Source organism: Macaca mulatta, chromosome 8, assembly GCF_049350105.2.
Source record: "Macaca mulatta isolate MMU2019108-1 chromosome 8, T2T-MMU8v2.0, whole genome shotgun sequence".
Lineage (NCBI taxonomy): Eukaryota > Metazoa > Chordata > Mammalia > Primates > Cercopithecidae > Macaca > Macaca mulatta.
In genome coordinates, this window is record NC_133413.1 from 36,505,686 (window position 1) to 36,520,134 (window position 14,449).

The following is a 14,449-nucleotide window of genomic DNA, read 5'->3' on the forward strand; positions in this document are numbered from 1 at the left end:
TTGAAGTTGATTGTTTTATTTGGCACCTAAGTATGTGAAATGTTCCCCCCCCCCCTTTGCAAATTAGTAGTCATGGCAGGACCATACAGAGCATCTGGCAGGTGAGAATTTTAGCAATAATTTGATTTTACTGGACCAAGTGGTGACTGGAACAACAGAAAAAAAAAGAGGTGTGTGGATTGGGGGGTCTAAATATCACCCCAGACACCAGCAGACTAGTTAAGTGTGGGCTCACAACATTGAAGTGAAGGGATTCTAAGGCAACTTTCATAAGTGAGTGGAAAGATGTTCCTGGAATTTTCCAGCAGTGTTTGCTCACACACTGTTTTTGGTCTTTTATCATTTCTACAGAATCTAGACATCAAACTCACCATGCTAAATAAAGAGAGTAGTGTAGGACTTTGAGAAGAGTAACAGGTAGACAAGAGATATGTCTGGGGACAGAGGGCCTGACTTTAACATCCCTAAAATCATTCCTTTTACTCTAGGTGTGCCTTGTATGCTGCCCTTGACTTTGCTGCCCTCTTTTGTAGTGCGAGTCCAACGTTTTTATGTGATGTGATGGAATGAGAACTGTAACTGCTCCACTAAAAACTTTTCAGCAGTTTCCAATGGTTATTAGAATAACATCTAAATCCTTAACAACACATGACTTGTTTACAGTTCCACCCTCCCATTGTGTGTTTCAGGTATTCCAGCCATGATGAAATTGATTTTCTTTAACTGCTTTCTCTTTCTCTCTCTCTCTCTCTGTCTCTGTCTCTCTCCACCCTATAATTTCACTCTTTTGTTTGTTTGTTGAGAGATAGGATCTTGCTCTGTTTCCCAGGCTGGAGTGTAGTAGTGTGATCCTACATCACTGCAGCCTCAAATTCCTGGACTGAAGATATCCTGCAGTCTCAGTCTCCCAAGTAGCTAGGACTACAGGCATGTACCACTGCATGCTGCTAATTCTTTAAACAAATTATTATTGGTAGAGACAGGGAGACAGGGTGTCCCTATGTTACCCAGGCTGTTCTTGAACTTCTGAACTCAAGCAATCCACCTCCTTTGACCTCTCAAAGCCCTGGGATTACAGGCATGAGCCATGGCACCCAGTCCATACTTTTACTCTTTCATTGTCTCAGACGGGAACAGATGAAATAGGAATAAAGAAATGCTAACTCACACTCAGGTCTCACTTTGGCTGATACTTACTCCAAGATGTCTTCCCTGATCCTTGCACCCCCACCACCATTGCCCTTGGCTTATCAATCACAGCTCACTGAACTTAATTGCCTTTTTCCTTTCCTTGTTGTTTATTTTGGCCTAGTGCCTAGCACAACACCTGGCTCAATGATTCACTCATTCACCACATATTTGTTTAATTGAATTATATTGACAGGGGAACAAGAGACCTTGGTGTTAATATGAACTCTGATATTATAACTTGAATTAACTTAACTTTTTGAGGCCTTAATATTATAATCTATAAATGAGAGCTTTGATTATAATCCTTCTAATATGATGCTCTGCTTTCTAAAAATATTTTCCCCAAATAAAGTAGCATATCCATAACATGGAACTGAAAGACTACGTAAGTTGATATCTCAAAAAATCATAAAATTTCGACTCGTAGTTTTAGAAAGTGTCCACATTATCGTAATAGTGATTAAGTTCTAGTTTTCATAATGATTCTATTCACATTTAATGGTCTTGCTGTATAACTCAATCAATCCTCATACAACATACAATTTATTGTATGCTTTAGTCAACTGTAGCAGGACTGTTTTCTCAATTTGAAAGTTGATTTGGTAAATCCTCCTCAGATGACTTCTGAGTTGAACTGGTGGGAAGAAAAATGAGAGGAAGAAAAAATAGACATTTTTTTTGTTAAAAGAGAAGATAAATCTATCCTGGATAGAGCTGCTATTAATATTCTGAACCACATGGTCAAACAAAGTTATGTTTCCTGTACAGGATAAGAAGCTGTAGGGTAATAAACAAGACTTTCTGTGGCTTCATTTTTCCAGCTGTTTGTGGAAATACTTGACATTTAACAACATGCACTCTGCTGTTCGACAGAAAATGGAATTATCACATCTTTCCAGCAACTGTCCATAAGGCAGATCTCGTTCCACACTGCTGCCAGATGTCTTCTTGAGCCTAGAGTAGAATTCCCTGCAGAGAAAATTTCAAATGCAGTGAAAATAAAGAGTGGGGGGACATTTAAAGCAATGGCAAGAAATAGCTCTTAAATGCAGCAATTTTCTAGACTATGTCTTATTCTTATAGTGAGAATTTTTTTTAAAAAGTGTGTATTCTGACACATCAGTCATCTCTCTTATCCCCAGTCTCACAAAAGGAACAATTTGTAGCAAATAAAAGATGATATTATGTCATTGTCATACTTGCCAAGCTCATGTATTTTCTTCATTGGTAAGAAGGTTAAAAATGTAACATTCTATTGGAAGAAGCACAAAAATGAGATGTGGGGAGCTTATTTAGTGATTCATCCCCCCCTCCCACTTTTTGTCTTTGCTGGAATCCTATGACTCCCGAACAATGCTATTGCTAAGCAACAGATCAGACATTTCCTTGCAAGATGCAGGTGAATCGGACGGTGTAACGTGAGCATAGTCAGAACCCTAATGGATGCAGTAGTCCTCTGCACCTCAGGGTGAGAGGTGGGAGCAACTCTTCCCTTGTGCTGTACATTTTCCATGGTGATGGGAATTGGGCACCTATCAGGACACAACAGGCCAGGCTATCCTTAAGAGTGCAAATTTGGCCAGATGCATTAGTTTATGCCTGTAAACCCAGCACTTTAGAGGCTGAGATGGGAGGCTTGCTTGAGCTCAAGATTTCGAGGCTGCAGTGAACCATGATCACACCACTGATGGAATTATCACATATTTCCAGCAACTCTCCACAAGGCAGATCATCCCAGTCTGGGAGATGGACTGAGATCTTGTCTCATAAAGAAAAAAAATAATCTAAATTTGCCTAAGCCATTTAATGTCTTTAGGCCTCAATTCTCCAAACTGTAAAATAAGGTGGTTGTGCTGCATTCATTATTTCTCACATTTTATGTGCATCAGAATAATCTGAAGGAAATATTCCAATAATTTTTGATGTGATAGATTTTTATAGATTTTATCAAGGCATGTGTAGTTTTAAACAATCTACCCTAGTCATTCTGACACAAATCAAAGATTAGGATTGATCAGAGTAAATAGTGTGTAGAATCTTTTCTATTCTAACATTCTTTGGGGTTAAATTTTGAATTAAATGAATTCAGAATTGTTTATTGGATAAAAATTGAGCCGAAAATTCCTTAGGAGAATCCTGTCATCACTGACCCAGGAAAGCTTTGCCTGTTTCATATCTTCATTTCATTTAACTTTCTAACTATGAGAAGCAATGACATTATCTAACTTCTCAGGCCCTTGAAGCTACTTTAATTCCTTCTCTTTCATTTTCCATGTGCAATTAATACTTGTAATGGTAACAGTAGCTAAGATTTAAGTAGCACATATATTGTGCTAGGAATTCTGCTAAGTCCTTTATTTTTATTAAATAATTTAATCTTTATAACCACTCTATACAATAAGAATAATGATTAGTGCTATTTTACAGATAAGGAAAATTAGGCATAGATAGCTTAAATAATTTACTCAAGCTCCTACATATAATAGTAAACCCAGGCACTATTGCACCAATGTTCATACTTACCACTATGCTCTTCTGAATCTAGTTTATTGGTGCAGTTTTGTTATTTGTATAATTTATAGTATCCTCTGATTTATTTTTCTCTTTTAATCACTACTACCAAATGCCTGATTTATGTTGATGCCAATTCACCATAAATAACTTCAGAATTTACTGAGCACCTTAAAATGTGAGTAGAATTGCACTCCAGTAGGTAATAATAAGGTATCTGCTTTTAAGGAACTGCATAGTCTTTTTAATAAACTTGTAGGTTTTCTTACTTTGGATCTGTCTAACACCATTTCTATAAGTGACTTTGAGTACAAATTTGCCAACCAATTTCCAAATGTTTCACGTTACACTTTCAGTTTCAGTAATTAAAAATATTTTATCCTCTACTTCCATTATAATTAAAGGTACAACTGCTGGTTGTCTTTTGGTGGGCTCTCATACAAAGCAATCAAGATATTACATAGAAATGTTACCTTTACATAAATGTTCTAAAACAGTCTTTTCCAAAGTCTTTGAAAGTCCTGTTAGAATTCACATTTACTAGGAAATCTTAGTTCAAATTAAGCAAAATTGATTTCCAAAGCATTTCTAACTCCCAAAAGAATAGTTTAGTTGCAACTGTGATTGTGGATGTCTCTGAATACATCTGTGGAACATTCACACATAGATGATATTCAGAATTTCGTATAAGAAAACTATTAATTCTGGTCTTAGCAAGTGAATCTGGTATCATAAAAGCACTCATGTGTCAAAATTTAATTCTCAAAATGTTAGAAACATAATTCTTATGTAAATAAATAGGGATCATTTGTCAAATTTTTATTTTTATTAATGAGGGAACCAGTGATTTGAGGAAAGTGATTCAAAAAATATATGAAGAAAAGGATTTTATATAATCAATGAAATAAAAAATAATACTAATGTAAGATTCTTACATTCAATTTAAAATGTAGATTGGGCCAGGCACAGTGGCTCACACCTATAATCCCAGCACTTTGGGAGCCCGAGAAGGGTGGACCACTTGAGGTCTGGAGTTTGAGAGCAGCCTGTTCAACATGGTGAAACCCTGTCTCTACTAAAAATACAAAAATTATCCAGGCATGGTGGTGGGTGCCTGTAATCCCAGCTACTCAAGAGGCTAAGGGAGGAGAATTGCTTAAACCCTGGAGGCAGAGGTTGCAGTGAGCCAAGATCCTACCACTACATCCCAGCCTGGGCAACAGAGGGAGACTCCATCACAAAAACAAAACAAAACAAAACAAAACAAAACAAAAAAAAGTAGACTGGTTCATTTAGATTGCAATAAAGTCATAGACTTTATCTTTCCTTGTTACAAGAAATAAAGTTATCTTGATTTACTGTTGTTCTAAAAGTTAACCTCTAGGTATATGAAAATGTAAAGTATCTTAGACATAATCAGTAGCAAATATTATTTCAAACACAGACCCCAAAATAGTAAGTTGGCCCGTAGATAAAATGATAGATAATGATTTAGCATAGTATTAAACTTTTACACAAACTCTTGCTTTATTTTCAATGAATGGATAATTCGAATACATTTTTATTTCATAGAATCCATTATGCATTCAGAAATTTAACTCATTTTGGTGGGTTACAATTATTTGTAGTATTATACTTAGCATTATGGGACAGATCTTTACCCCAGAAAAAATTACTGTAGGTCACAAGTGGTTATATTAGCACAGACACTCTCACCAAATGACACTCTCAAGAGTGTCTCACCAAAAGACACTCTTAAGTCCATGAGACCAAGAATGAAGCTAATGTAATAGTCCATGCAGTACATGCTAGATGAGAGAATGACAGTTTCTGGTCTAGCATTTATTGTCTGGTCAATGGATAAATGCTTAATTTCCTGATAACTTAAGTCCACGATAAATGCTTGTACAGGGAAAGGCAGTGACTGGTACATAACAGTTGGTGCATGAATATTCATTGAGTAAATATGTCTAGGTGTAATTTTAAGATAAATAACGGATTGCAACACTATCTGCTATCGTCTGAACGTTTGCATCCCCCAAAAGTTCATACGTTAAAACCGAATCACCAAGACGATAGTCTTAGGAGGTAAGTCTTTGGGGAGGTGACAAATAGGCAGGCCTTTTGGGGGAGTTCTGTCCTCATGAATGAAATGAGTTCTCTTATGAAAGAGCCCCCATAGAGCTGCCTTGTTTCTGCCACCATGTGAAGACACAGCAAGAAGGCATCAATCTGTGAGGAGTCTGTTCCTCACCAGACCACAGATCTACCAGGGCCTTGATTTTGGGCTTTCTTGCCCACAGAACTGTGAGAAATAAATGCTTGCTGTTTATATCCACCCAGTTTAGGATATTTTTGTTATAGGAGCCCAGATGGACTAACACACTACTTGATAGTAAAAATAAATAAATAGAAGATTGATTGGACGACCAGTTCTTTTTAAAATATTCCAAGCCTTGAGACTATTTTTTTCTTACTGATTTTATTATCTGTCATTACTGTATCTACTAGTATCTTAATGACCCCAAATGAAATACACTAATATTTTCCTTGCCATTTATTTGTTGTCCTTGTACTTGCCATTTCTTCTGCGGGGAATGTTCTTCCCTCAGATATCTGCATGGCTCACTCACTCCTTTCAGGTTTCTGTTCACGGAAGGCATCCACAGTACTTCCTGTGACCACCTTCTCTGAGAAAACAATTTTACTCTAGGTTCTCTTTCTTCTGCTTTACTTTTCTCCATAACTACAGATATTAACATTGGTATTTAGTTATTTATTTATTTTAAATACACTTTTTCTCTTAGAGCATTTTATGTTCACAACAAAATTATGCATTAACTACAGAGTTCTCCTAAACATCCTGCTTCCCCCACCACACACATAGACTTTCCCACTATCAACATCCACCCCTAGAAATGGTACATCTATTATCAATGAACCTACATTGACAAACCACTATTATCAACCAAAGTCCTTAGCTCACCTTAGTACACTGTTGGTGTTGTACTGTGGGTGTTGGCAAATGTGTAATGGTATGTATTTACCATTCTAGTATCATACAGTTTTACTGCCTGAAAATTCCTCTGTGTTCTGCCTAATCACCCCTCCCCTCACCCACAGAAACCACTAATCTTTTTATAGTCGTGGTAGTCAAAAGAAACCTCCAGAATGCTTATCAGATACTCTGAAGGAATGGTAAAATCTTTAGAATATAGAAACTGTATTGCATACAAGCCTCTAACTTCCAAACACCTAATTAAAATGTTTCTGTCATAGAAGGGTTATAAGACTTGCTGATTGATCAATTGATTGATTGATTTTAGGAAGTGGAAAAAAAGAAGGATCTGTACACAGTGGTCAGAATAGCATAGAAAAGCGGTGATAATTATTTTAGCAGCAATTATTTATTTTCTTATTGTATAGTGTTTTGTTTAATTTACCCAATTCGTGTTGCTTTTGAATGGGATGGGACTAAATCCATATGATGAGTGATAGGCTATGTGTTCAGAGGATTCCAATGAGAATTTGCTCTAATGTCAGGAAATGACTTAAACATCTGATCTGTACGATCTGTACACACCTGCAGCGTCAAGCGTGTCTGAGTTGCTTCTCTTAATGTTTCCAGGAAACTAACTACCATGCCAAGTACATGACTTGTTGCCTGGCAACCTCAGGACCCAGCTTTCACTACATTTTGTAAGCACTTCTCTATTGCAGGTTTATGTTATTTTGGGAACTCACCTCAGAACACTATGACCTGGTGTCCACAATCAAACAAAGTCAAAGATGGAGAAAAATTTCTAGAAAATTTATAAAATAATGTTATTGCTATAATTACCCCAAATTTTTTGAAATAAAAATTGTCAGATTTGGATGCACTTTAGCATAATCAAAGTCATGCCTATTTAATGGGTGTACAGAATCCACTTCTTTTCTAAGTTGAACTAGAGTGATAATTTTTAAGTTGTGGTTCAGAGACAACAGCATATTGTAGGAGCTAGAAACTTGCCTCTTTCAGTAGGTAGGGCCACTTGACCCTCAACTGTATGATAAATCTAACTGTTGCTATCAATTTTGCAATATGTACATGAATAAACAGTATGTTAAGCTCTTCACATAAATTAATATATTTAATCATCACGAAGACCACATGAGGTAGAGCATTTTTTTTTCTTTTTTGTAGCACACATGATACAAACCTGTCTGTACAGAAACATTAAGTTCAATAGTTTTCCTTTATCTATGACTTTGCTTTCCATGGGTTTGCTTTTCATGGTTGCAGTTACTTGCTTTCAATTGCAGTTTGGAAATATTCAATAGAAAATTCCAAAAATAAACAATTCATAAGTTTTAAATTGTGAGCCATTGTGAGTACTGTGATGATATCTTGCTCTGTTCTTTTCCATCCAAAGGATGTATCTCATTCCTTTGTCCGCAGTGTGTATTAAGTGCTTAGTTAAGATGGAAACGGCATTAAATTTGTGGGTGGAAGACGTGAACAGAAATGTGTTACAATCTGTGGTTTCAGGCATCTACTGAGGGCCTTGGAATGTATCCTCAGTGAATAAAGGGCAATGCTCTAATTTATAGAAATTTCATAAAGTCACAATTAATGGTTAAGCTAGGATTTGGACTCATGCAGTTTGACTCTAGCTTTTGTTTTCTTAAGGCTCCAGTACCAATTCTGACCTCAACAGGAATATAAGAAATTATAAGCTAACACATCAATGGCTTCAATGAATTTAGTTGTTTCTAGGCAAGCTCTAAACTTATGGTCTTACTCAGACAATTAGATCTTGCATTATTCCTGAGCCCTAATGCCCCCTCCTAGGAACAGTCCATTTACCAAATCCTGATCCTCCCCAATAAGAAGGATACATTTCTGCCCAGTAACTTTACAACTTAGGAAAGGAGCATTATTTTTGAAGGTTTACTCATTTACTCAGTTTACTGGTTAGTCAACTATTATTTGCCAGCAATACACTTTGTGCTAGGAATACAAAAGATAATAATTCCAAGAGGCATGATTCTCGAAAATTGAAACATGATCTTTGGTTTCTTCGTGATTTTGTGATTTAACCTTGTTTCTCCATTGATAAAATCACAACAGTAATAGAGCTGCTAGCTAATGAGTTGTTAATGAGGTTTAAATGAGATAATGCAGGCAAAGTACATAACGCCTGGCAAAGGGTAATTACTCAGCAGAAAAGTACATGGTTTCAGGCATTAGTAGCACAAGGTTCAGTTGGAGCCCAAAATTCACAGAATATCACACTCCTATGAGTTAAAGGCAATAATAAAAATATGCACAAATGGTAAGAGAATAGTTTGATGACATCCGAAAGGAAGGGAACAGAACGGACACCACAAGCAACAGCTGGGAGATGAACAAATATTTATTGAGTGCCCACTATGTGCTGGGTATTGTTCTAGGTGAGAGGAATGCAACAGTGACCAAAAAAGTTCCTGTTCCCATAAAATTATATTGTAATAGGAGAAACAGATATAGACAAATACATGCTATGTTAAAAAAAATACATATGCTATTTAAAATTAGAAAAGTGTTGTGAAGCTATTTGAATGAAAATTAAACCTGCAAGAAGGAGCAGGCCTTGCAGATAGATGCGGTTGAGGAAAGACCAGCTTTATGTGGAAGGGAGGAATAAATGCATGGGCTCTGAATCAGAAGCATGCGACAAGGAAGCTAATATGTTTGAAGACAGTGAGCTAGTAGGAGACTGGCAGAAGACGTAGCTAGAAAGCTGGCAGCGGCATTGATCATGGAGGAGTGTGTAAGCCACGTAAGAATTTGGGTGAGGTGTATTAGGAATGTGAGACAAACTGTCTACATACTTATGTTATTTATTAAGGTCTATAAATTAGCTCATTTAAGTATTATCAAAACTCATTTATTCTCATAGAATCACAGACTATTAAATATGAAAAGGACATTCACATTATCCATTTTGGCTGTAAATCTCATACTTGATTCTCTCATACAATGTCAAAACAACAGCAACCACAATAATGACTTAAGTGTTTAGTGAGTGCTTACATGTTAATTATTGTACAAACAATGTTATACACTCTTTTCATTTTAGTGTCAGAAACAGATGATAAAAATAAGTCTCACAGAATCAAAGTGGCATCACTTCCAGAGAACCATCCAGCTCTGCTTGAATAATGCCAAAGTGGGGAAACTTACCATGTTAGGACAAGGTTGACAATGAGCATATGTGATTTTTCTTTGTGCTGATATGAGTCATTTTGCTTTCTGTCTTTCTCATCTACCCCTCCTTTATTTTGTTTTGTAAACTTCTTTTAAGTGTGTGTGTGTGTGTGTGTGTGTGTGTGTGTGTGCATTTTCTTCCCCAAATAGGTGTGACTAGCATGGTCACTAGGGTAGTTTGAGTAGGAAGAGGATTTCCACAATGAAATTAGGGAGACTGACAATATCATAAAAGCCCTCACAAGGTCAATTTTAAATGTTCCAAGGTTAAGTGTCAATTGCTAAGTCGTAAGCTCAGAAACCTCAGGACATGCCTTGTTTAATCAGAGGCAGACTTATATTAGCCAAGGTCATAAGTACTGAAGTACAAGATCAGTAAATCCATTTATTATTGTGGAATAAGAATTATGAATGCTAAAGAGACTGGAAACTTGAGCTCTTCATCCAATGTGTTATTGTCCTGTGAGTATACAAAATATAAATGTAGAGTATAATGAGAAGATTGCATGGAACCAGAACAAAATAGTTAGATCATTTAAATTTCTACTGATACCAAGCTAAGACTCTTGCTATCAATAATACATGTAGGATGATGAGTCCTTAGGCTGACCAGCCCACCAGACAGTGCTCAGATGAGCCCTGTGAATATTTCCCAAGTGTTTCTTCGTTGTTCATGGTTTTGTGGTTGAATTACCTTCCTTATTTTTTTAAATGTAGCACAACAATAAACAGAGATCCCGTATGGACCATTTCTTACATGGTAATGCTTTGCAGATACCACAGTCTAGCAAGAGTAATTAAAAAACAATTCTAGCCTTTACTTGTAGCTTTCAGTGAACATTAATGAGGATCCAATTCTTAACCCACAGCAGGAATGCACAAATGAAATTCCTCTTCAACTGCACTTCAATTCCCTCACAAACTGCAGGTGCTTTGAGCCTCCCATTATGTAATTACTTTCAGCTCTCTCCATGAAAAACCCCAAGATATCCTGCCTGTAAGGAATTTATGCTTTCCTCCTTCCCTAGCCTTCTGCTGGACCCCCACTCCCTGATGGTGGCTATTTACATTTATAGTACCACTCATCAGCTATGTTAAGTTGCTGTTAGAGGGTTGGAAGGCCTGGCAGCCACCATGTCTGAGTCTCCCTCTATCTGCAACAGTAAAGTTCACAGAGTGCCTTGGGAATGCATTTCTTCTCACTCTCAGCCTGATTTTTCTCAGGTGAAATTCTAATAGGGAATTCTCAAAGATGAGTTCTGATCAATAAAATTCTCCATCTTGTTATATCTATATATAGTATCACAATAAGATACCTGAGGATCAGGTCAAGGTCTCTTCAAGGTGACCTTGTTCATCTCTTCTCTGAACCATTATCAGGAGATAATATAATCCCAATATCTAAGGAAGATATTATTTTGTTCATGTTCAAGTTATTGAGCAACATTTTACAATAGCTCCTGGACCTTAGTACTTCATGATTATCCAGAGTTCGTTGATATTTTCACAACATCCATGTCCTTTTCTTGCTCAGGGTCCACCTTAGTTGTATCTTCATTAAAGTAGCAAAAAGAGTAACTTTAATTCATAACTGCCTGAAATATTTGTTGAAAGAACTGAGGTAGCCTGTAAGTGAGTTCTATAACCTTTTATTTAGATCCTATCTAGTCACCTATCGACATGCTTTTGGAAAAAAGCAAATCATACCAGTTTGGTATCATGCAACAGGATACTGAGAGACCACATACACTCTATAGGCAATGATTCACACATTGGAACTATTTTCACGGAAAATACTTAATGTATCAAGATTTTTGTAGAAATTATGTCAAAGTATGGTGTTTGGAATTATTTTAAAATGTTATTTGACCTCACCATTGAGGAGTTCTGGGTTTCTGATCTCTCTTCTCACCCAGTTCATACATAATGTCACATTATTTAAGTCTTCAACCTACTTTTTATGATATCAATATCAAACCGCTTTGACTAATACATCTTAGAGCACATTTTCTGTTGTTTTTCTCTCCTTTCTTATTTCTGACCTTGGACTTCATCTTCCTTTAATCACCTGCTATTGCTAAATGGTACTTAATACAAAGCACTATTTTACCAGCTTTATATTTTTATCTCCCACTTCAGTGATTTGTCAAATGCTACCTCTGTTTATGCTGTCTTTCTCCCACCCTTTGTGTATATGGATCTAGCTTAGCCTCCAGAAACCTTGAACTCTGTATAAAACTCTATGGCCCATCACCCACCAAATTATGCCTAGTAACACCAAGGGGATATAAAAGGAAACTTTAAATAAAAGTACATTTTGTTTATGTAAATAAGAACATTTTTACCTGGTAAATTGTGTACACAATTGGACATTTAGCCCGCTCATAACTAAGAAAAAAAGAGTTATTGTTTGTGGCCCACAGAATGAAATAAAAATCATGCCTACTACATTAAGCTTCCAAAGTTCTTTTATCCATACGCCTTTAACTGGTTGTAGTTCCAGTGGAACCTCAGAATTTGTAGAGTAATCAGAGATCATCTTGTCAAATTCTTTGCTTATGTATAAAGTTCCACTTAAAAATTCCCAACAAACAAATGTCTATCTTTTTCTAGACCCTTCTCATGTAGTTTTGATATCTGAAGAGCCAATTTTACACTCAGGAAAATCGTAATCACATTAATATAGATATTAATTTAAAAGAATGGTTGCTGGGAAAGCAATAGTTTTCATCACACATAATTCCCACAAACTAATACACATTATTCTTATTGTACAATGTAGGCATCAGAGAGGTTGGAGATAAATTTCATTAGTCTGAACATGAAATATGAGTCTTAGGAAAGGTAAGATAGCATTCATTATTTAAAACCAGTAGCCTCAGACAATACCCCAAACTGCCTATTACATAGGTAGCTGAAAATACCAGTTTATATGAGTAATCGATATTTTTGCCATTAGCTCTAATTGTGATCCAAATTGGCCTGTCAGTTCTAAACCCTGAATTGCTATCCTAACATCATGGAATTCTTTGGCAAACTAGAAATAACCAGATATGATTATTATTTTCCCAAATAAAAGGGTTTCAAATACTGGAGTAATGGATTTCAGCTAAAAAGATAAGAGTACAACTGTCAAAGACGGAGTATGACAATTTTATGACTGAGATGCTCCTATACACACACACATACAGATGCACGTGCACACACACAATTTCCCCACAGTTAAAAATATTACGTCAAAGCCAGCTTTGGCACTACAAAAGTTCAATTTGAAGAGCACATGGGCAAGGGAGAAGTTGCTTTAACAATCTGAGCTTGCTTTCTCAGAGAAATGGGGCCGTGGTTAAGGCTCCGACTTCTCTTCCTTGGGAAAGGGCCTGCTTCCCAACTTCTAAATGGCTGTTTGAATCCTGGGGTATTGGTACGGAGGCCCATGATCCAGCTGCTGTATGGTCTCTGGGCTGTCTTGCAGAGAAATTATGACCTACAACATCAGAGGAATGATGTGAACTCAACTCAAGATTTGCATAAACTGAACATTAGCAAGTCCTAATATTTAAAGTGGGATAACTAAGTAAAAACTCTCTCCAAGCTGTCTGACAGCCTTATGAATATGCAGATAGGAAACCAAAGACTGACTTCCAGTTGTCTGTAGTAAATACATCCGCCGAAATGTGCAGCCAAAGCGGGGGATTTAAGTCTACACAGTGTTTTCTTCTAAGTACAACACTTAGAGGCAAGTTTTATTATAATGCACAGAATCTATTGAGCATTCAAATCAGTTGATAGCATTTTAAAATCACAGTTATTTTGGCATTTCTTATTGAAAGCAATAGAAGAGCATCCAGAAGTAATAAATTTGCTTGTGAAAAGCAGCCTCGCTCGTGGTGGTTGTACATTGTAACTAGGACAAAATCATGCAATAAATTTACAGATGTATTGCCTTTATTGTTAGCAATGGCCAGCTTTTTCCTGTTTATTTTAAGCATGTTTACACATAGAATTGCTTATGTTTTAATCATTACTGCATGGGCAACTTTAACCAAACTATTTCTGCTACAAGACAAGGCTCCGGCTATTTTAATGGATGACATGCCTTCACAAACCTTGGATTTGCAGCAGGTACTTAGTTCAAAAATGTTTTGACATATTCCAGGAAATCATTAGTTTTAAATGCATAATTCTGTCTGAATAACTCTCTCAATTGCTCTCTACTCCCTAAGTGTGTGTGGTGAATGGCAGGGAAGAGGTGTCTCAGTTACTCCTGACAAAGTAGATTGGACATTTATTTAAAATATGTGTTTTTTATTTATTAATGGTGGATGGGAAGCTCATTCTAAGGTGTCCTTAGTCTCCTGTTTAATAAGTTTGACTATCATATCTATAATCATCTTTCTGTTCAGGAGGCATTTAATTCCCTATCTTCTCACTTAATGCTGGGATAGCTAAGTAATTATACTTTATTTGTTCTACAATTTGAGTAAACCATGTGGAATTTTCCTTCCTCTATATTTA